Raw genomic sequence first — 15,678 nt, forward strand, 5'->3', positions numbered from 1 at the left:
TCAGTGCACTTGGTACGTGTTTGGATTGCCCATTCATCCGGCCTTCTGGTCTCTTCCCCCCCCACCCATTTTTAGATCCAGATTTCCACTCTACCTCCCTGCCACCCTACCCCCAATTCTTCTACCTGAGATCAACCTGACTGTACTGGTCTGCACTAATGAGCTGCTGTTTCTCTAGTTCAAATATGTGTACATTAGTGTACAATTGTGTCTGGGACAGTCAAAATCCCATCCAGTGCTTGAATGGCAGGTGCAGGCAACCACACCAATGCCCCTCAAGCAGTCCAGAATGTATTTTGTAACTTGTTAAGAGAGAGAAGAATAACCTCCAGTATGGGGTTCCAGTAGTCTCCCCTTTGAAAGTTTTTTAACATATAGGGCACCTGCCTTTTGGTGATTTCCAAGTTTAAAAAAAAAAAAAAAAGTATTTGACGATATCTCTGAGCCAGGTATAAATGTGACCCCTTTCCTTCAAGGGTAGATGAATGAATTTGCAGGTTCTAGAAAAGAGGATGAATCCTAATTCTCTATTCCCTTCCAACATTCAGTCCATTTCAAACCGTGGTAAATGTATCTATAATACATATATACTGTGTTTGGTTATTTATTGGTCATATTTTGGCAAGTAGCTTTATATTTAATACATTGTGAAAAATATCACTTACTACAATGTATATCCCTTGTTTTATTTATACATTCTTTTGCTTCACTCCATTCTTTTTTCTCCTCTAAGGTAGAGCTCCCTGTATTTTCTCCTCTGTTGTTTTCAGTGTATGTTGTTTCTTTTTTATTTTGTTCTCTTCTTTCCCTGTGCTTGCTTTCTGTCTTTCTTTCTTCTAAAATTTAACTTCCTAATCCCCAGGCTTCTCTTTTCTGATCTATTCCTCAGTCTCTCCACCAATTCAGATGGATGACTCTAGCAATTAACATATAGGAATAGGACTCCTGAATTCTGTTTCTGGCTCTCTGCTAATTTTGTCTGACCTTTGGCAAAACCTTTTATACCTCTCTGTGCTTCGTTTTCCTCTTCTGCAAAATTTGCTTACCTCTTTTAGGTGGGTGTTGCAAGACTTGCTTAATTAGGGCCAAATTGTGCACCCTAGTGGACATGTGCATCTCCCATCGCCTTCAAGGGGAGATGGGTATGTGCATCCAAGGGATGAACTTGACCCTTTAAAGGCAGCTAACCTGCCTGACCTGTTCCCAAAAAAAAAAAAAAAAAAAGGGCAAGAGAAAAAAGGTGAGGCTTTTAGTGAGTTTTACAGATCAGTCTATGCCTATTTAAAAGAATCTGCTATATTTTGATTGTGATAATTTTGTTAGATCGCTACTACAGTGACAAGTACAATATAAATTGTTAGAAAGAAGGTGCACTAAAGATATATGGAGATGCATAACATTGCTGCTAATGTGCTAACTGATAATCATTTAGCCTGTACTCTAAATCTGTTACACATAACATTGTTATTCCAAACATGCCTTTGGTGCTGTGCCAACCAATACCGATAGTAGTAACTTTGGACTTTGAATCTACGAGACTAGCTGTGAATAACATTCACCTGTAAAGCTGTATTTTCCCATGTACCTAACTGCAGAGTTGATGATTCTGTAGCTGTCTGTAAATAAAACTTTGAAATACAAAGTTATTTTTGAAAAAAGGATAATTTGTATTAAGTCATTTCTCTGACCATGAAGTTACATAAGATCTAAGAACTTCCAGTAAGAACTTCCTTTTTCAGGGAGATACAAGTCAGCTGTAAATTAACTCAGAATGAATTAACGTTGTTGTTGTTTTCTGTTACTGTAGCACCTATGAGTCCTAGTCTTGGCCCATTATGCTGCTGGCTGTACAAACACAGTACAAAAAGATGGCCCCTGCCCCAGGGATTTATAATCCCTGTAAGACAAGAGACAACAGATGGATACTGACAGACAAGGGAATACAAATAAACAATAACCCAGCATTGCTCAGCATGATAGGCAGTGGTCTTTTATTGAATATTTTTGAATGGAGGCACATAGTAAATAGTTATCCAAGTAAATGGAGTATGATTTTCCTTACAGAGGTGGGTCCTGGGAATGTTGGAGTTTAATTTGTGTTTTGGTACGGAATCTAAATTGTTCATAGCTCTACTGAGTGAAGAGTAATGGATCGCCTGGAGCAGGGGTGGGCAAGCTTTTTGGCTCGAGGGCCACATCTGGATATGGAAATTGTGTGGCGGGCCATGAATGCTCATGAAATTGGGGGTTAGGGTACAGGAGCAGGTGAGGGCTCCGGCTGGAGGTGTGGGGTGGGGCTGGGGATGAGGGGTTTGGGGGTACCGGAAGGTGTTCCAGACTGGGACTGAGGGGTGCAGTGGGTGGGAGGGGGATCAGGGCTGTGGCAGGGGGTCAGGGTAGGGGTGGGGGTGCGTACCTCAAGCAGCTCCCAGAAGTAGCAGCATGGTCCCCTCTCCGGCTCCTACGTGGAGGTGTGGCCAGGAGGCTCTGCTGTGTGCTGCCACATCAGCAGGTGCTTCCCCTGCAGCTCCCATTGTCTGCGGTTCTTGGCCAATGGGAGCAGTGGGGGCTGTGCTTCGGGTGGGGGCAGCTTGCAGAGTCCCCTGGCTGCCCCTATGTGTAGGAGCTGGAGAGGAGACATGCTGCCGCTTCTGGGAGCCGAGTGGCGGGGCAAGCCCCGACCCCACTCCCCGGCAGGAGCTCGAGGACTGGATTAAAACATCTGGAGGGCCGGATGCGGCCCTCGGGCTGTAGTTTGCCCACCCCTGTCCTAGACCTGTGTCTTCTCAAGACAGTTGTAAGATTGTCAGATTCAAGTTGATTTGCTCTGGATTCTATATTTCTTCCATTTTGTTTAGCCATTTCTTCAGTATAGGAATTTCTTTAGGAGCCATTGCCCAGTAGTGCATTTGTATGTGGCTGCAATTAATTTTTTGAATAAGTTGCTCGTCGTTGTTCTGAATGATTAAGGAGGGTGTAACCCCCAGAACAGTGGTTCTCAACCAGGGGTACTTGTACCCCTGGGTATACACAGAGGTCTTCCAGGGGGTACAATAACTCTTCTAGATATTTGCCTAGTTTTACAACAGGCTACATAAAAAGCACTAGCGAAGTCAGTACAAACTAAAATTTCATACTGACAATGACTTGTTTATACTGCTCTATATACTATACACTGAAATGTAAGTACAAGGTTTATATTCAGATTGATTTATTTTATAATTATAGGGTAAAAAGAGAAAGTGAGGAATTTTTCAGTACTAGTGTGGCTGTGACACTTTTGTATTCTTATGTCTGATTTTGTAAGCAAGTTGTTTTAAGTGAAGTGAAATTTGGGATACACAAGATGAATCAGACTCCTGAAAGGGGTACAGTAGTCTGGAAAGGTTGAGAGCCAGAGGACTGGGAAAAGGCAAATACAGTACCTAGTTATAAAAATGGGGAATTATAGTCCAGACAGCTTAATTTTTGTACCCGGAAAGATAATGGAGCAAATAATTACACAATCAATTTGTAAGCACCTAGAACAGGGGTGGGCAAACTTTTTGGCCCAAGGGCCTCATCTGGGTATGGAAATTGTATGTCGGGCCATGAATGTTCAGGATATTGGGGTTGTGGTGCAGGAGGGGGTGAGGGCTCGGGGCTGGGGCAAAAATGAAGCGTTCAAGGTGTGGGAGGGGGCTCCGGGCTGGGGTGGGGGAGTGGGGTGGTGAGGGCTCCGGCTGGGGGTGTGGACTCTTGGGGGCTGGGGATGAAGAGTTTGGGGTACACGGTGTTCCGGGCTGGGACTGAGGGGTGGGAGGGGATCAAGGTTGGGGCATGGGGCGAGGCTTATGGGTTTAGGCTCCAGGCAGCACTTACCTCAAGCAGCTCCCGGAAGCAGTGGTATGTCCCTTCTCTGTTGGAGCGCTGGAGGGGCTATTAGCGCATGGGAGCCGGAGGGGCCATGCCGCTGCTTCTGGGGGCCACGTGGAGCGGCCCTGACTGTGCTCCTGACTGGAGCACCAGAGTGGGGCCATGCAGCTGCTTCTGTTTGAAGCAGGTCTCAACCCTGCTCCCCAGCTGGAGCGCCAGAGCGAGGCAGGCCCCAGACCCTGCTTCCCAGGCTGGTGGGCTGGATCCGGCTCGTGGGCTGTAGTTTGCCCACCCTGACCTAGAAGATGATAAAGTGATAAGTAATCGTTAACATGGATTTGTCAAGAACAAATCATGTCAAACCAACCCAATATATGTCTTTGACAGGGTAACAAGGCTTGTGGATAGGGGAGAAGCAGTAGATGTGATATCTGGACTTTAATACGACTTTTGGTATTGTCTCACATGCCCGTCTCATAAGCAAACTAGGGAAATACAGCCTAGATGAACCTGCTATATGGTGGGTGCACAACTGATTAGAAAACCATACTCAGAGTAGTTATCAATGGTTCACAGCCAAGTTGGAAGGGCATGTTGAGTAGGGTCCCACAGGGATCTGTCTTAGGTCTGGTTGTTCAATGTCTTTATCTATGATATGAATAATGGCACAGAGAATACACTTATAAAGTTTGCGGACAGTACCAAGCTGGGAGGCGTTGCAAGTGCTGTGGAGGACAGGATTAGGATTCAAAATGACTTGGACAAACGAGAAATGATCTGAAGTAAATAGGATGAAATTCAATAAGGACAAGTGTGAAGTACTCTACTTAGGAAGCAATAATCCATTGCACAAATACAAAATGGGAAATGAGCATCTAGGGAGGAATACTGCAGAAAAGGATCTGGGGGTTATAGTGGATCACAAACTAAATCCAACAATGTAATACTGTTGCAAAAAAACAAACATCATTCTGGGATTTATTAGCAGGAGTGTTGTAAGCAAGACATGAGAGGTAATTCTTCTGCTCTACTCAGCACTTATAAGGCCTCAACTGGAGTATTGTGTCCAGGTCTGGGCACCCCACTTTGGGGAAGATGTGGACAAATTGGAGAAAGACTAGTGGAGAGCAACAAAAATGATTAAAGGTCTAGAAAACATAACCCATGAGGAAATATAGGAAAAATTGGGTTTGTTTAGTCTGAAGAGAAGAAGACTGAGGGAGGACGTAACAGAGTTCAAGTACATAAAAGGTGGTTATAAAGAGGGGGGTGATAAAGTGTTCTCCTTATCCACTGAAGACAGGACAAGAAATATTGGGCTCAAATTGTTGCAAGGGAGATTTAGGTTAGGCATTAGGTAAAGCTTCTTAACTGTCAGGATGGCTAAGCACTGGAACAAATTACCTAGGGAGGTTGTGGAATTGCCATCATTGCAGGTTTTTAAGAGCAGGTCAGGCAAGCATCTGTCAGTGATGATCTAGATAATACTTAGTCCTTCCATGAGTGCAGGGGACTAGACTAGACTTTCCAGTCCTATATTTCTATGATTCTATTATTGGGGCTCTGGCTATCTGTAAGATGCCTCTCACCAAGCATTACGATGGCCGATGAGATCTGCTGAAGCACTCAAGCGAACAGTCCTGATATGTAAACATCAGGGAATTCTGATGGTCCTCAGAGAGTCGTTAACTGTAGAATTCACTTCTCCTGTTGATCTATAGGAGCCTGAGTTTGATGACCCCAACTTTAAGATATCTTTGCTCAGGATTTTGGTTGAGGGAGGACTAGGGAACAGGTGCAAGTGTATTTGGAAGAGAGTTTTTTGTTGAAATAATGTAACAAGTCTTAAAAGAAGCCAAGGTATAGATGAAGATTCTCAAACCCACACAGACAATCACAGAGAAGCTTTCTGAATTCCACAGTCCTGAAGAAGGCTTATCTTCACATTTCCATTCTACTTTCCCCCAGAGCAGTCCTCTGATTGGTAAATGGATGGCAGCTATTTCAAATCCAATAGTTACCATACAGTCTGGCCTGTGCTCCCAGCCTCTTTTCCAGGATTGTGTAAGTATTATGGAGGCACTGGTCACAGCTCCATTTTTAAGGTTGAGGTGAATTTTGCACTTATCTATGAAATATACAGCATATCGTCCCCAAAATTACAGCATGTATTCTGAGAAGAATGCAGGGGGTGCAAATTGGAGATGCAAATTGAGGGAGAGGCAAATTGTGATCTGTGCATGCAAGGGAGAGCATAGAACAGGAGAAGAGGAAATTGTGGTGTATTTGTGCAGGGGAACATGGAGGCCAGGTGTATTCTCTGGCTGCTTTGTGGTGTTCTAGTGACATAAAGCAGCTTATAACCTGATCTATTTGGCCAATACACTGTGGCTTGTTTATGCTGCTCCAGAGTGGCAGAAAGCAACCAGAGTGTATCAATGAATCTGGTCCTAAAAGTTAAAATTAAAAAAATTATTTAAGGCTGATATTATTTATCTTCCAATCATTAGAGATGTCATGGTGCAGTTCTCTGTAGTTCTTGTTCAGTATGTTCATGTATGACATTTTTAATAATTTTAAAATAAGTATATTCCCTACAAAACCTACATTAGGGTGGAGATAAAGTTGAGAGTATGTATCGGTAACTGGATAAAATACATTATAGGGATCATAGAAGTGTAGGATTGGAAGGGACCTCAATAGGTCATCTAGTCCAGTCCCTTGCACTCAAGGCAGTACTAATTAATAACTTGACCATTTCTGACAGGTGTTTGTCTAACCTGTTCTTAAAAACCTCCAGTGATGGCAATTCCACAACTTCCCTAGACAATGTGGATGTTGTAATTGTATCAGAAACTAGCATTATAAAGCCAGGAAATGAAAAGTGAAGATTACACTTAGAAGAAATCCAAATATGTTAAGTTATAGAAATGTTACCTGTATAAAATATATAAAATACTGTGTGTGTGTGTGTGTGTGTGTGTGTGTGTGTGTGTGTGTGTGTGTGTGTGTGTGTGTGTGTGTGTATCTCTCTCTCTCTCTTAGATCCACAAACACTCAAATGCTTTAATCATACTCTGATTGCAGTGTCACTATGGGTCAGAGTTAAGGTTGTTTGGCTGCCATAACTGTTCATTTCTATACCTTAAAATATTTGGATTTATTTTAAACTGTGATTTTATTGTATTATGGTTGTGTCTAGAACCTTTATATAGGTGTCTTATTGTTATGTACATCTACATTAAATTAACTTGAGTTTATAATGCTTGTTTTTTAAATAATTACATCATCTATGTAATGTATTTTGCCTAAGTTACTGATCTGACTTTCATCCTTAACTCAATCTTAATATTGTTTTGTTTGGGAATTAATAATAGCTTTCAGCAAGAAGGGAATTAATTCCTATCCGTATAATTCTGCTAACCAGAGCTTTGTGCAAAGAGAAAGCTGATGTAAGCAGGCAGTAAGATACAGTTTTTGGACCTTCTCAGATTCACGATAAACACAGAAGAAAGCCATACAGAGCCAGGGAAGGGGTGTTTGTGGTGGGGTGTGACACTTCCTGGGGATATCTAGGGCTGTGAGGCACCTCGCTACCACCTGACCTTAGCATGAGGAAGCCTTGTCTGGCTGGCATGGGTCAGCTTCCCTACTCCACTAGCCAAGGGCAACACAAGCACTTCCCTCTGAGCCTGCGTAGGCTTCTCTGTCTTTCTACAGGTTAGTGAAAGGCACACTTCAAACCCTTAGCTCTCTGAGAGTCCCACTGGAGTGTCCAGCCCCTGGTCCACTGGATGTTCACAGTATTCACAGATCTGCTGCTTCCAAAGAAACAGTACAGCCCCAGCTTACTAGTTACACCTCAGATCACTGCTCTGTTCACTGTTTATAGTGAAATCTGGAATAGGTTTAACAAAATATAGCAATTCAAAGTCATAGCAAGTAGAAGTATTGGAAAAAAATGGTTATGTATAAAATTATAATACATTCTAGAGCGCAGACTTAATTAACAATATACTCTCGTCTAATAAAGAATTACTTGTAAATTCTCAGACAATTCATTCTATACTCTGGCCACCCCCTTCCTTCCATGGGCACTCCTTGCTGCGGCATGGGTGTGAACTGGGCGTCACCCGCTGCGGCACTTTTACTGATGGGGCAGTGCTCCGGGTCTTCGGCAGCACTTCAGCGGCAGGACCTTCACTCGCTTCCGGTGTCTTTGGTGGCACTGAATTTTCATCACCGAAGTGCTGCCAAAGACCTGCGGCGCGAGTGAAGATCCGGAGCACTGCCCCATCAGTAAAAGCACTGCAGCAGGTGGCGCCTTTTTTTTTTTTCCCCGCTCCCCCTCTTCCCTCCAGCTGGTTACACCACTGCTTCCATGGTGCAGGACTCAGGACCGAGGGAGCTTGCAGCAGCTGCGTCTCAAAAAGCTGATCTAATTAACAATGCAGTGTACTTAAGGGAAATGCACCTATCTCCCTCTATTCCTGCTGCCTTGCAGAGTGAGAGAGTTAACCCTTGAGGGCTCAGCCAACTGCTAGTTCATCATTTAGCAGTAAGTAAAATATCCCACCCTCTGACTCCTCCACCTCAACCAAGCTTCACAATCATCACTGTGTTCCAGTATTACATTGTTTGTTTAAAACTTTTACTTACACACACACACACACACTCTCTCTCTCTCTCTATATATATCTATATCTATATCTATATATAGTATTTTGCTTGGTGAAAAAAATTTCCCTGGAACCTAACCCCCCCATTTACATTCATTCTTATGGGGAAATTGGATTTGCTTAACATTGTTTCGCTTGAAGTCACATTTTTCAGGAATATAACTACAATGTTAAGTGAGGAGTTACTGTACCTTCTAAGGTCCAGAGTTCAAAATTTGTCCATGTTTGGAATACAGGATCAATGTAGTCTTCGTGAGAAACACAGATCTCCTAATACTGACAGCACCCATGAAGTTTTATATCTTATTCAGAGGCCTTTCTCATCTTGTGCCACATTTTGATTGTCCCTGTATATGGGGATGGTTCACAGCTGGAACATACAAATAATCACTCTTACGAAATCCAGCCTTTATTGAAGCAGCTAGAGGAGGTGTAAATTATTTTATTCCCAGTCAAGTGCTATCCTTTGGCTCTTAAGTCTAATGTGCAATGTATTCTAGAAGGATCACCAAAAAGTACTGTCTGAAATCAGCCCAATATCACCCTTCTCTTTTGGGCAACTGAATTTATTTAAAGCAACATATGGTTTCTTACCCCTCTATAAGAAATCAGTGACAATTCTATAAAGGTTAACAAAAAGATTGTTATTTAAATTAAAAGGATATGTCTGGATGGGATATATATCTTGGACAGGATATTACAACTATTCTACCCAATAACGATACTGGGAGTTTTTCCCCATTTAATAAGGATTAATATCAATAATTATTCTGTGTAATTTTATATGAAAAATTGGCACTATCAAAACCCTCTATAGCCTATTTGGAAATGTAAAGCTTGGGCTTACATGAGTTTTATGAAGAAAGCGTATTCTATTTTGTGCACTATTATGTCACATCTGAATTCCTGATAAGTTATTCAACTATCCATAGTAAATGGTTGTCCATACCTATACGATGAATCCTCACCTGTTAAATCATTCAAAAAGCTCCTGATTAAAATGTACATGTTAAATATATTGTGACTATCTGCACCTGTTAAACATTGAAATAAACTCCCTGTAATCTGGTACAACCAATATTTTCATACTTTTATATATCTGGTCGAAAATAAGTTTCCACCTGTCCAGCTATTCTAAACAATACCATGATGCAAGAAAAGGCCTGAAGTCAAATTTGGAACTTTCTCCCATGCTCAATGAGAAAAATGGATATGATTTTGAACTAAAACAATTCCCTGTGGAAAGATTAAATGTCAGAGAAGGAAGTGAAATATATGAAAGCTACTGAATTTAAATATTTGCTTTCTAAGTAATGCTAAAAATCAACCACTGGGTCTGACAAGAGGAGAATTCTTCCACCCCATCTCCCACTTCTACTAGAGAATGGACCTACTGATTTTGAGTCAGAAATGTATCTCCCTTTTACAGTCCATATAACACTGCCTATGTCTAAATATGCTTTAAAAGTTCTCTGTAAAACACTTAAAACTTCATTTAGTTCAGAACAAAGAGAAAAGAGTAGCACAAAACTTTTAAACATGATTCCAGTTAAACTAACGGGAACGGAAAGGTAGATTTTTAAACATCTTGTTTACTGTCTGATGGACAGACCTTAATTTTCCTGGAAGCTCAAACTACAATGAACAAGAAAACTGGACTCAGAGGAATGACACACTAACTAGATGAATGGCCGGGGGGGATGGGGAGAGTTGGGGATCCCCAAAGTTCTCCTTTGGCTAAGACTATCTAAAAGTGAGTTTTGTGGAACTGGGAACCGGAACTGTTTTGTGGATTTGGACTGAAAGTGAATGTGTGCTGAAGTCTTGGCTTCCCATGACCTGGTGCAGCTCAGAATCCATCTCAGCACTGCTGAGGGTAGTGTCTTAATCCCAGAAGAGAGCAGGGAATAGAAATAATAGAAACTGTTTTAAGATTTCAGTACCAACAATGCTGTCAGAAAGGGAGTACACTCATTAGGTTTTCTGATGTCCTGAAAACAAAGATGGTCCCCTGGGCTAGAGCTCTTTAGCTGTCCCTTTTCCTCGCTGGAGCCCACCAGAAGCATTGGACAAATCCCTTCCCATTTCCCTCTCTGTAAAACCCTTTCTGTCCTGGTAATTTTCAGAGTTTCTCATTAAAAGGGATCTCTATTGGAGCCTGACTGATGTAGAGTGATGATCACAGATACCAGCCTATTTGGATGGGGCTGGCTCTTTCAGGGTGCACAAAAGTTTAGAAGAAATGGTGTCTCTGCTCCTGTCACTATTGGGAGATTATCAGGGCACTTAGTAACTGGACAACTGTTAACTGCTATTTTTTAAAAGGAATGTGCCAGTTATAAGAGCCCAGGTAGACACATTGCTCTCACCTGGAGACTCTCTTGTCTATTCACCAATCCTTTGATCCTCTGAGCTCCATATTTATGTGACTGTCAATCCATAGATCTTACCTTGGTTGCCATAGTTTCCATGAGGAGGGTTCAGGAGGTGGCTGTTGTATCTACATATTTTTTTCACCCATGACCTTGGTTTCTGGGCCTTCTAATGTCTCCTCCTCATATCCTTGGTGTTTCACCAAGACAACGTGGTTTTAAGAAGGATTCCTTGCTGTGACGGGGTGCTTGATGCCCCTCTAGGATGTCACCTCCTCCGGGTCACTCTGGGGATAGCTTGTGATGTTGACACCCCTTGCCTGCCGTCTCTCCTCCTCTCTCTCTGGGTCTGCAGTCCCTCTCTCGCTCCATGAGCTGCAGCCTCCTCTTCGTGACTCAGCCCCCCAGGTAGCTCACTATCCATTTCCTCCTTCAGGAGTATCAAAATCTTCCTTCAGCGATCCTGGGCAGTAGCCTTTCCTAATCAGGATTCTCAGACAGTCTTCCCAGTCATTGCTGCATAATGCCACTCCCTCAGTGGCTGGCAGGGGAACCTGGGACTACTCTCTATTCTGGGTTCCAGCTCAGGGACCCTCTAACCACCAGGCCAGACCTATTCCCCTCTGGACCTTACTGCCTTTCCCTGAGCCCTTTCCTCACCATCTGACTTCCCTACCCCAGTTTGCTAGCTTCATCACTCCCTCCTCCCTGGCTGCTCCTTCCAGGGAAGAGGAAATCCCATCCTCCCAGCCCAGCTGGGACTAGCAGCTGAGCCCAGCGCAGGGTAGGAGCCACCAGATGGGGCATCTCCAGCTCTGCCCCCCGCTGACATGATTTACTTCTCTAGTGGTTACTCCAGGCACCAGAAACGACATGCCTGAACTGCTGGGGAGGAGTGCATGATCACTCTTGCAGCTTTCCTTTTCTTCCCCGTCAGAAGTTATTCTTCTGTGGGGAAGCAAAGAAATCTGTGGGGAACATGAATTCTGTGCACATGCAGTGGTGCAGAATTCCCCCAGGAGTAATTGCAAAACAACAGGGCATGGACCTGAGTCACAGTGGGACTCTGGCTCTGACCCACCCTCCTAGAAGGGTACTAGGACCCGAGTCCTGAGTATTTGCTGACCCAAGTCAGACTAACGTGTGTGTGGACAGGAGCAGGGCTCAGGCTCAAACCTGAGTCAGATCCCGAGCTTAGTGAGCAGTGTAGATATACCCTGTGAGTATAGTCTCTCTTCACTAATTTCCAACCCCTGTTCTCTCAGTGTGAGACTGCTGGAGAGAGTGCTGCATTCCAGACCAGCATATAGGAGTTGTAGGTATTAGAATATCTCTAAACAGTTTTTTAGCATCTCCCACGCACCAGTCTGGAACGGCCTCCTCTTGTATTACTGAACAGACATGGATTTCTGGAATCAGTAGGAGTTCATTGATTTTAGTATGCAGAAGCATTTGTGTTACTACTTTGGTAGCTTCTGCAATTTTACAGTCAACCTATTGTTCGCAGATTATCCATTGTCATTCAGGGACCAGAGTACAATACATGCTTTTTACTAATTTAACTGAATCTTTTTAACACTCTCCTTATTAACATTCTTCTTCTTTATGAGGGCCATGAAAACTTCCTCTAAGCGTTATGGGAGAGACATGTTGGGAACTAGAGTTCTTGGCACCAAAATATTCCTTAAATGTGATTAGTGATACTGTGTCTTAGTCCTGTGATGTCACAAGACTCCTCATCATTCCATACTGGTGTATTGGAGATGCAGAAATAGAATTTTACCCCAAAATAGTAACTTCCCAGATTTTTGTCTTCCTGTTATTCTCGACTCCAGATCCATCTCCAGACCCATTCTGTCCACACTAAAATCTCAGCCTGTCTCTCTGACATCTCTTGGATGTCTAGCTATCAGTTCAAGTTCAATATGGCTAAAACCAAGCTCATAATCTCTCTTCTGGTGTCCTTTCTTGATCACAACACTACTTTCCTGTCACTCAGGCCCATAACCTGGCACCATCTTCAACCCAGACCTCTCTCTCTCTGTCCTCACATTGACTATATCTAAATATTGCAGATTCTTTAAGAAAAACATTTTCCTATCTACCCAAGCAGCTAAAACTCTCATCCAGGCTGTCATCATCTCACTTTGTGATTACTGCAATATCCTTGTCTCTGACCTTGACAAATGCAATCCTACCCTGCTTCTAACCATTGAGAATGCTGCTGCAAAGATCGTTCTCCTAGCCTGTCACTTTGACCAAGTAACCCCTCTTTTTGCATCCCTCCACTAGCTCCCCCTTTTCTATTGCATCAAATGTAAGATACTTGTATTCACTTTCAAGGCCCTTCATGACCTTTCCCCACTCTCTCTGTCACCTCTCATTCAGTACTGAGCTGTCAACTTCTGCCTCCGATCAGCTGCTTGTTAAATTTTCAAAAAAGCATCTTTGTACTTTCTCACACTTGAGAGGAGCTTCCTCCAAATAGCCACAAAACTAATGCACTATCCTCCTCCAAATACCTCTTTAAAACTCCCCTTTGCCATGATGACTACAAAAAAATTGACATTTAAGTCACTAGTGCTCTGTCTGTCATGTTGGTCAATATTGTCTCCTTGTTTCCAGGTACTCCCTGTCTAGCTGCCTGTGTCCATTTGTTGTCTCTTGGCTTATACTCACTTGTAAGTGCTTTGTGGCAGGGACTGTCTTTTTCTTCTGTATCTGTACAGCACTTGGCACAATGGGATCTTGGTTCGTGACTGGAGTTTCTAGGGGCTTATTGTAATAAAAATAAAAAATTATTACTGAGGGACATTTGCGTAATGACACAACCTCTTGTGCTCTGGCTGCTTATTTCCCTGCATGATGTCACAAGTTTCAGCTCATGACATGGCATGTGGTTGCTGTAGAGGTGTTTGTAATCTCAAAATGGAAGACATAAGCATCGTGACTTGGTATTCAAATTGGGTAGTCAAGGTTTAATGACTCTTGCAGACAATCAAACCACTGACCCCTCCACCCCTGAACACACATTAGCTTGGCCCTGTGAGTAAAAAATGAAAGAGGAGGATTTGGAGAGTGGTTCACAAAAGTACCCCAGCTTGGTTAAAAGGGGCATAGAAAGGCTGTCATCATGGCCCCTTGTTGTAATGTACTGCTCTGTTGCACGTTGTGGGGCCGATGTTTGAATCCCACTGTGTTTTTCTTCCCTAGCACCATCCCCCCAGACCTGTAACGGCAGAATGCTATAGCACTGGCATTAGTGGTGGTCCAAATTATACAAGGGAAGGAAGGAGGAAATGTGCGCTTGCAGTGTGTCGACCCCCTACTAATTTGGGGAAGAGGTCTGAAATACTGGGACCATATGTGGGAGGTCTGGGTCCCCTCCTTGGCTAGGGGAGACTGGCAGAGCATGGAGAGGGTTTGAAGGAGTCAGCCTCCAACAGGAGCCAATAAGCAATGACAACACATCCTGTGGAAAAGTTACTTCAGACAGTTTTACACTTTACTTGCTGTCCCTATATATGCATGTGAGATTCTGTACACACACAGAACACTATCTCACGTACACGCATGCACCATCTCACAAACATAATGCTGGAAAAGAGGTCGGTAGGAGAGAATCCCTGACCCTTCTGCTTTTGCTCATGGAGAAATGGTCTTATTGGTTGGTAGAGATGAGCATGCTCCTGCTACTTAAGTGAAATCACCTGCATCTGGTCCATAGAGGCAGGCAGGATGCCATAGTTAGTAATACACCACACACAAGCTTGCAGAGGTGTTGAGGAATGTGTACCTGTGTTCATTTCTGATTAGCTGTGTGTGCAGACTTGCTGTCCAGGTAGTTTTAATGTATATAGATAGACTTTAAGATTTCTGCGATTATTGTTTTTTGATTTCCCCCCTTAGTGCAACTGTTGGGGATAAATCTAAAGTTACAGAGATAGGCCTTGCTTTTCCTTGTGCAGGAGATTCCTCTGGGCATGTGTGTCAGGTGTAGGGAACAGGTGTTTGGTCCATGTGTGAGTGGCTGCCAGTCTCAGGTCAGGAAGTTTCCAGTAAAAGTGTCCCTGTGATGGTTGGGTTGGTTCCAGTGTCTTTGCTCACATCCTTCCCTTCAAACTGCAGCTTTGCTCTACTCGGCTTCAGGCCAATGATTCCGACCAAGGGTTCCTTCTCCACAGCGGGGAAGGAGGTGACCTCAGTAGTACCTTGTGAGCCCTTTCATATTGACAGCCATTGTGTTCTCTTCTCAGTGCTTCAGCATTGAGCTGTGCCTGACTCAGATCTGCACCTGACCTGGGAACTTCCCATTTGAGATCATAGAATCATAGAACTTAAGATCAGAAGGGACCATTATGATCATCTAGTCTGACCTCCCGCAAGATGCAGGCCACAAAAGCTGACCCACCCACTCCTGAAATAATTCTCTCCCTTGACTCAGCTGTTGAAGTCCCCAAATCCTGATTTAAAGACTTCAAGTAGCAGATAATCCTCCAGCAAGTGACCCCTGCCCCATGCTGCGGAGGAAGGCGAAAAACCTCCAGGGCCACTGCCAATCTACCCTGGAGGAAAATTCCTTCCGACCCCAAATATGGCGATCAGCTGAACCCGAGCATGCGGGCAAGACTCTCCAACCAGACACTCCCGAAAAAAACTTTCAATATCCCAACATTGACCCTCGGTACTAATTACCAGTGGTCGCACGTTATTGACCTATTGACTAAATCACGTTATCCTATCAAACCATTCCCTCCATAAACTTATCAAGC

Source organism: Mauremys reevesii, linkage group 1, assembly GCF_016161935.1.
Source record: "Mauremys reevesii isolate NIE-2019 linkage group 1, ASM1616193v1, whole genome shotgun sequence".
NCBI lineage: Eukaryota > Metazoa > Chordata > Testudines > Geoemydidae > Mauremys > Mauremys reevesii.